This window comes from Scylla paramamosain, chromosome 36 (genome assembly GCF_035594125.1).
Source record: "Scylla paramamosain isolate STU-SP2022 chromosome 36, ASM3559412v1, whole genome shotgun sequence".
NCBI lineage: Eukaryota > Metazoa > Arthropoda > Malacostraca > Decapoda > Portunidae > Scylla > Scylla paramamosain.
The window spans coordinates 12,427,127-12,435,983 of NC_087186.1; the positions used below are offsets into that span (position 1 = coordinate 12,427,127).

General features: G+C 43.7%; 1 long non-coding RNA gene across 1 annotated transcript in view; it reads left to right on the forward strand.

Annotated features, from left to right (window-relative positions):
- Nucleotides 1-7,364, forward strand: part of LOC135091033 (uncharacterized) — a 51,186-nt gene extending 43,822 nt beyond the window's left edge. Inside the window, exon 3 of the long non-coding RNA XR_010262253.1 lies at nt 7,245-7,364. This is a non-coding gene — a long non-coding RNA (uncharacterized LOC135091033). The remainder of the gene's footprint in view (nt 1-7,244) is intronic.
- Nucleotides 7,365-8,857: the final 1,493 nt, after the last annotated feature.

Here is an 8,857-nt window from a genome sequence, read left to right on the forward strand (position 1 = left end):
GATTGAGGTGAGGATGTTGTTAATAGCATAGGGGAGGAGTTAAGTCTGTTTGTTTAGTGATTATTCCTCCTCCTCCTCCTCCTCCTCCTCCTCCTCCTCCTCCTCCTCCTCCTCCTCCTCCTCCTCCTCCTCGTATTAGCATTAGTATTATTGTATTTCTTTGTGATGGACAAGCGAAGTGGAAGGGAACAGACACGCAGGGAAAAGAGAACCTAAGAGCAGCTTAAATCATTGTGTTTGGAAGGAAGGGAGGTTGAGGAGATGAAGGAAGGAAAGGCTTGATAGATTTTGCCTTCCTGTTTAATTAAGCCATCGTGTTTTATCCATTTCACGATAGTTTGCCCTTTATTTGTTCCTATATGTACTACTATTATTACTACTACTAGTACAACAATGTGTAGTAATGATAATATAATAATAATAAGGATAATAATGATAATAATAATAATAATAATAATAATAATAATAAAAGCGATATTTTTCCGTACCCTCATAACTTTCTTGTTTCTCTCTTTTCTGCCTATTCTTTACAAACAACTTCACTATTACAACTCACTTTTATTTATTGCTTTATTTATTTCCTCTCTTACCCTTGACTCTGACGCAGCGTGGAGAAAAATATCAAATACCATAAAAAAAAACCTGCCACGCCCTCCGAGGTCCAGAGGTCTTGGTTAATTAGCACAGGTGAGCAGTTCTTTACCTGCAGGCCTCGCTGGTAACCTTTCATAAATATTCGCTCTGGAAAAGTTTTGTTCTGGTGTCTGTGGTTTTCTCTGTTCATTAGCGAAACTTTTGATTATGTGTACTTTTCCATTTTTTGTGTGTGTTTCCAGTATGCCTTTAAATTGTATATGTCTTGTGTGCATGGACGTTCTTTCAGGGTTACGCGAATTTTGACTTGCCGTTCTGGGGATTTGCCATAAGATCGTTTTGAAATGAGTACGGGAAATGTTTTAATTTCTTCCAATACTCCTGGCAACGTTAAACAAAGACGCTCACGGAAATAAGGTCCGAAAAATACGAAGCCTCAAATAAAAACAAATCTCGTGGGAATTTGAATCTTAAGAAAAAGAAAAAAATAAATAAAGGAAAAAGAAAATAAGAATAGGAAATTCACGCAATGATTAATTTTGCGCATATTAAGAAAATAATTTACGAGCTGAAAAAAAATAATTACTGATTAAAGAAAAGGAAGTATAGGAGAGAAGTAAAATGGTGGTGACGCAGAGGGAATTCCACGGAGGAGGAGGAGGAGGAGGAGGAGGAGGAGGAGGAGGAGGAGGAGGAGGAGGAGGAGGAGGAGGAGGAGGAGTTGAAGGAGCAGGAGCAGGAGTTGAAGGAGCAGGAGCAGGAGGAGGAGAGGAAGAGGAGGAAGAGGATATAAATAAGACGAAGGAAAAGAAGTCGGCTAAAATAAGAGGAGGAGGAATAAGATAAATATCAGTAGGAGGAGGAGGAGGAGAAGAGGCGGCGTAGGAGGAGGCGCAGTGGGAGGAGAAGGCCTTGATAAAGTTGTCTTGTGTGTGTACATTGCTGACGGCCGACGGCGCCCCTCTGCTGCATCCCCCTCACGTCCCTCCCAACACACGGCCGCAGGAAATTTTGCCTCACAACAGCTACAGGCGAGGGAGAGCAAAAGGAGGAGGAGGAGGAGGAAGAGGAGGAGGAGGAGGAGGAGGAGGAGGAGGAGGAGGAGGAGAAGACGAAGAAAGACGGGGTGGAGTTCGAAGAAGAGGCGGAGAGAGGGATTTAGATAAACATTATTGCTGTTATTGTTATTGCTTTTATATTACGCTAGATTTCATTGCAGCTTTTGGTAGTAATGTGGTGGTGGTGATGGTGGTGGTAGTAATAAGGGTATTGGTGGTGATGGTAGTGGTGGTGGTGGCGATGGTGGTGGTAGGTTTATTGAAAAAAGGGATTAATTTTGGAAGGCGGAGTAATCCCGTGATGAGGAACATTAATCTTATTTGAAGGGAAAAAAAGAGATGATAAGCAGAATGTTAAAGAGGCGGAAGAAAGTGAAAGAAAGAGACGTATGAAGAGGAAGAGGAAACGGAGACGTAGGAACAAGAATAGGAGTAAAGGAAATAAGGAATAAGAAGAAAGGAGAATGGTGAATAACAATTTATGCAGACGAGGAAGAATGAAGATGAGAGAGAGAGAGAGAGAGAGAGAGAGAGAGAGAGAGAGAGAGAGAGAGAGAGAGAGAGAGAGAGAGAGAGAGAGAGAGAGAGAAAAAAAAAATAGTACCTTTCAAAACACTCATGCATACATACATCGGCAGTAAATAGCAAGAAACAGAAAACGCAAGGGAGGAAAATTAGACGCACCGCACTGGGGCTAAAATCTAAAAAGTATCACAAATGTAAGGATACTGGAGGAGGCTGGAGGCTGACTGAGGTTGACTCACTCCACTCCCTCTCTCCCCTCTCTTCCCTCGCCACTAGTGTTCCTGGAAACCTTAGTCCACCACCAAGGCAGGGAACAAGCTGCATTCGCCTTCCTCTTCCCCTTCTCCTTCCTCTCACTTTCCCTCTCTCTCTCTCTCTCTCTCTCTCTCTCTCTCTCTCTCTCTCTCTCTCTCTCTCTCTCTCTCTCTCTCTCTCTCTCTCTCTCTCTCTCTCTCTCTCTCTCTCTCTCTCTCGTTCTTTCTCTCACTCTCCCCCTTTTCGCTGCCTCCACAATAACACCAAACTCGTCCACTTGAAGCTTAAACGCCTTCCTCTCTCCCCAACACTTCTCCCCCCCACCACTCACACACACACACACACACACACACACACACACACACACACACACACACACACACACACACACACACACACACACACACACACACACGAAGCCTGCCCTTTCCTCATAGATTATTTTGTGTGCGTTCTTGTTTGACATTTCCAGTTTCCACTTATTTCTCAAGCTGTTTTCTTCTCTGGCTCCAAATTTCTTTGTAGTCGGCTTTTCTTCCTTAATTCCCTGCTCTCCGTTTTCTTCATGCACTTTATTTACGTTTTTTTTGTTTTGTTTTATATTTTATTTCCTTTTGCATTTGTTATCGTGGGTTTGTGCGCTGCCGTGGCCTCAGGTGCCTCTATTTTCCTCCGCTCTTCTATATTCTCGTAGGTGCTTGCATGCATAAGTTCATGTATGTTTACGAGTTTACGTGGGAAGAATAAATGCATATATGCCTCTGTCTTCTATGTGTGTGTCTGCGTGCGCGTCTGTGTGTGTGTGTGTGTGTGTGTGTGTGTGTTTCTGTCTGTCTCTAATCCAGTTTCATTTCTTCTGCATACGGTGACTTCTGTTCGTTCGTCATATATATCTTAAGTTAGTTTCTGTATCTTTCTGTTGTTTGTTTATTTAGTTTGTTTTCACTATTTGCTTATCTACATTTCCTTATTTCGTCTATGTAGCTTTTCCCTTTTCCTCACCCTTTCTTCCTCATTTCCGCTCTGTACCTTCTTCCTGTCTACTTCCTTCCTAGCTTCTCTGTTTTCCTTACCCTTCCTTCCTCATTTCCTCCCTGAACCCTCTTCTTGTTTGCTTCCTTCCTTACTTACTTCATAGTCTGCCTGTTTGCTTACATGACGCTTCACTCATCAGGAGCATATTAACCAATGAATCCTTGCCAAGATCCAACACATCAGGCAGTCATCCGGGGGCAAGAAATACAAGCAAAAAACAGGGAAATCTAATTCTCGAGTGTTGCAAGGAGAGAGATGAGGCACTTTAGGGAGAAGGAGAAGGCAGGCAGTCAGACAGGCAAGCAGGCAGGCAAGCAAACAGGATGGCAGGCTGGGGGGATAGGAGGGGAATGCAGGAAGGTGGCAGACGAAGGATAGGATAGTGGCAGAAAACCAGGAAGAGACGGCAGCCCGCTTTTCTTCTTAAAACTAACAGGCTCTTGTAACCGAAAGGGATGAGGCCGATTAGAGGGCGTCTCAGACCAGATGGTGTTGGCTAATGGACGTTTGCAGACCCTTACATCCCTGGATCCCGAGAGGCGAGGGACGAGGAGCGGATGAGGAATAGAGAGTGACGTGAAGAGTGACGGGGAAGTATCGCATCAAGAGAGAGAGAGAGAGAGAGAGAGAGAGAGAGAGAGAGAGAGAGAGAGAGAGAGTGACGAAAGAAAATGCTCCCCGATCGCCAGCAATTTCCGTCGCCGACAACCTCTGCGGAGTTGGCGAAACTTTGGCGCTGTTCGCGATGTTTTGGCGAATTAGTTTGGCAAGTATCGGAAGGGAAGGAGACAGTGAGGAGAAGCAGCGGCGATGTGGTACGGATCGCCTTTACCATAGGGATGAGAGAGAGAGAGAGAGAGAGAGAGAGAGAGAGAGAGAGAGAGAGAGAGAGAGAGAGAGAGAGAGAGAGTGCAAAGAAGGATCATAAGGTAGAAAAGTATATAAAAAAAAAAGCTTATGGAGGGAAGGGAAGGGCATGCATAAGAAAAAAAGTTAAATAAGTAAAGGAAAGGAGGAAGAAGGGGAAGGAATAAAGGAAGGACGAGAGATAATGGAGAGGGAAGAGTACATAACAGTAAAGAGAAATAAAAGGAAAGAGGTGACTGAAAATACCAATTATAGTGTAGAGAGAGAGAGAGAGAGAGAGAGAGAGAGAGAGAGAGAGAGAGAGAGAGAGAGAGAGAGAGAGAGAGAGAGAGAGAGAGAAATTGATACCACACCAATAAAACTCGAGAAATGCTACACCTTTACAAAGCACTGTCTCATAAAACTGGCGGCAATAAAAGCAAGTAGTCAAACCAAAAAAATAAACATAGAGGGAAAGACAAACTCGAAGAAAAATTGACCATCCAAGCGAAATACTTTACTCCTTCTGCAGCGCCTCCTTCGTCACTTTCTTTCCCCGAGACTGAGCACTTCTTTCCCGTAAACTTTATTTCCTCCACCCCACAAACTCACATTCGTCGCGTCCCTTACTTTCCCTCCCCTTTCCCTTCCCCTTTTCGTCCTCTTTTCCCCTTCGTGAGCTTCCCCCCACCTGCCCTTCATTACCTGTGCCAAAACATCTCCCCTTCAGGCGGTCCTTCAATTTAGGAAAACAGGAAGAAAACACTCACGCCTGCTTTCCACCACTTGGGTCAATGTTGGGAAAAGTTTCAACTTGTGTGGGGGGCCTTTGCAATATGCATTATCGAGAGAGAGAGAGAGAGAGAGAGAGAGAGAGAGAGAGAGAGAGAGAGAGAGAGAGAGAGAGAGAGAGAGAGAGAGAGAGAGAGAGAGAGAGAGAGAGAGAGAGAGAGAGAGAGAGAGAGAGAGAGGGAGAGACTATGCATTATTCTGAGGGGGCTTGTGTTTGATTGACTAGCTTATGCAGTCGTGGGAGAATATGCAGCCTACGTAATATTTACATGTGATTGCTCTTCCTTCCTCCTCGCTTGTGCAGTCAAGTCATGAATTCCTCGGGCAAGGCATTCAGGAACAGCGGCGGCGGCGGCGTCTGTCTGCTTTGCCTTCCTTCCTGCGTGCGCCTGTCTCACCATCTGTCTGTGTTCCTTCCTGTCTTCCTCTGTCTTTGCTGGAGGAATGGATAATGAGCTCCGTGGCTGCCTTGACATCCCTGGGGAGGGAGTCGGGCAGCAGCGTTTGATGTCTGCGTTTACGAGACTGAAACGTAGCGCGGAAGACGTTAGAGACTCGCGGTGATGGCGGCTGGCGTGTCTACAGAGCCTTGATATCGAGGGAGGCAAGGGGTGTACTAGTAGATGAGCCGTCTTTTTTTTCAACATATCAACTGTTTTAGTTCCTGGGATCTCGTTTTCTATGCAATTCCTGCTTCCTTTTTTTGTCTCCCTCACGTTTCCTATTTCTCATCCCTTCCACGTCCCTACCCTCCCGAGATACAAGAATAGTGTTTTTTTTTTCTCTCTCTCTCTCTCTCTCTCGCTCTCTCATAGGTACAAGGAGTATAATCAGAATTATGGATATTCATCTAAGTTTGATGCCGCGGTGAAGCTACGGAGGCGTTTCAGTAATTTCTCTCTCTCTCTCTCTCTCTCTCTCTCTCTCTCTCTCTCTCTCTCTCTCTCTCTCTCTCTCTCTCTCTCTCTCTCTCTCTCCGCTCACCTTAAATAGAAATCTGATACCTTAATAAGCGTAGTATGTGGGGATTTTCTTGTCTCATGTGTCTCTCTTATCCCATCATTCATGACGCTCGACCCAGCATCCCTCCTGCCTCCTTTCTACCTGCGCCTCGGTCCCCTCCCTCTACATCATCCCCGTTTATTGGCTTCATCTACGCACCTGATTGCTTCCTCCTCTCCTGTCACATCATACCAAGAGTGGGAGAATATTACAGCGTGTTAGTAAGGCGATGAAGAAGTTCTAACACCAGCAAGTTGTACAGGAGTTGCGATATTCTGTGTGTGCCGCTTTTCGTGCGCTAAGTGAAGCGAGGTGTTGCGAAGATGATGCTCCTGATGTGTTGGTTTATCAGTCGTGTGGGTACTTAACACTCCACTGCGTAACGCCAGTAGTCCAAGCCGTGATGATGGTTGCAGGAAGGACGGACGGAGGGAGGATAGGAAGGGAGCATAGGAAGGGAGGATAGGAGGGAGAGTGCGAGGTGCGCGTCACACAGGGAACAAGAGGAAGAGAGGGAGAGGCAGAGAGAAAGGGAGAGGTAAGAAGGAAAAGTCGCGTGAGGGAATGAAATATAAAATATGCTACCTAGGCTTAGAAGATTGTGTTAGACCGTTCATTATGTGTGTGTGTGTGTGTGTGTGTGTGTGTGTGTGTGTGTGTGTGTGTGGGCGGATAAGCGTACATACAGAAAAAGTAACTGGAAAGCGTGAGAAGAGCCACTTTGGAATAGCGTGAGAGTGAACGGCAGGTCTGGCATGTTTCCTCTTTACCTTCCCCTACGCCCTGACCCTCCAGCACACCTGCGGGGAGAGAGAGAGAGAGTGAGAGAGAGAGAGAGAGTGAGTGGGAGGGAGAGGGAGAGGGAAAGGTAGTTCTGATCACCCTCCTTCTCCACTCCCCCTCTCATTCCTTTCCCTTAAATTCCCACGGACATTTCCCCGCCTCAAGGGGTTTGCAACTTTCCTTCAGTAAAATCCCTGATATGCTTGCCTTGATGCACCGCAGAGAGAGAGAGAGAGAGAGAGAGAGAGAGAGAGAGAGAGAGAGAGAGAGAGAGAGAGAGTGAAGTTAATTTATTTGTATGTTTTAATGTTTGATATTAATTGCTGTAGCTAACTATTATTTTTGTTTTTGCAGGTGCGTACGTCTAGAACTTCGTAATGTAAGTACAATAATTTCCTTCAGACATTACAACTCTCTCCACATTTAGTAATAATCTTTCACTTCAAAAACAATGAAAAATTAAATTTTAAAAAAATCGTGTACAAATATAAGGTCAAACGTTTTTATGCATTTTTTTTTTTTTGTAACGTATTTGTAAAGATTGTTGTGGAAATTACTGCCAGAGGAACAATATTCATGGCCTTGCTCTGGGAACAAACAAATGTGGAAAAGGTTGTTATGTTCTTATTTTTTTTATTTCGATTACGGTAAATATTTGTTCAGGATGTTTTAAATCATTTCACATCCTGATTTTTTTTTTTTCCCGGCGGTTTCACATGCATTAACGGAATCACGCCCGGGAATGAAGAGGAAAGATTATCACCGTTTTTTAATGCGTGTCGCTACCAAAACCTTTGTTCCGAGTCGCTGTTTTCGTGTTTGCAAGTCGAAGTTCCTCTTATGCCCTACCGGAATACTTCGCACGTCGAGGGAACGCTGTACATCAATAGCTAAGGAGCCGATCTCTTCAGTCATCGATCAACGTAAGACACAAGTAAGGTTGTTTGAGTTTTTATGATAATCTTTGGGCATAATAATTTTTTACCATCTATTTTATACTACCATACAATTTTTCAAACTAGTATAACTTCAATTTTGCTTTAACTTAACTACTTCGACCTCGTTTAAGAGTGTACTTACATTGTTTGAGTTCTGTGAAAACTTGTGAACTTAATTTTGTTTCCTGGATAAATTTATGGTCGTTTTAATTTTTGTCCTTCTCTTAATGACAACTATTTCAGCCTTCGTCCTCAAGGAAAGACGCCGTTAAGGTTTTTTGAGTTTTGTGTTAACTTCTGGAATTCGTAAGTTTTGTTTTTCATGATTTTTTTTTAATTTTTTTATGAATATTACGTTTGTTGGTATAGTTTTAATATTTTTGACATTACTAATTATTGTGAGGAAAGTTGCTGAAATGTTTTACGTGTATGTATTTCACGAGAGAGAGAGAGAGAGAGAGAGAGAGAGAGAGAGAGAGAGAGAGAAAGTTAATGAGAAAATGAGCTGAAAATGCTGCAGAAAATATTGGCAAAACGAAAATAGAAACAGGACTCCCTTACAGAAAACGGGAAAACATATATAAAGGCAACATGTCAGGCTTTATTTGTTCATTCTGAGAGAGAGAGAGAGAGAGAGAGAGAGAGAGAGAGAGAGAGAGAGAGAGAGAGAGAGAGAGAGAGAGAGGGGGGGAGAGAGAGAGAGAGAGCGCCTTGATTGGGGATTAGAGAAAGGGGTTCGTGTGGTGAAGAAGGGGAGACTGTCTCATTAAGGAAAAGGTGATTTTCTTCGTTCCTCCCAAAAAAAGAGTCACTCCAGAGGCATTACCCTAAAGGCTGTTTTGTTCCTTGTCTTCCTTGGGTCTTTTTTGGTATTTTGGGTCTTTTTTTGCATTTTTCTTTCTTTACGGGGCAGTTGTGAGAGTTGCTTGGTTCCTCCTTTCCTCTCTATCTTTCCTTGACATGTATTGTTTAGTTCTTTTCGTCTTTTATTTTTTTATTTCATATTTGTGGAAGAATAGAGGAATCTTG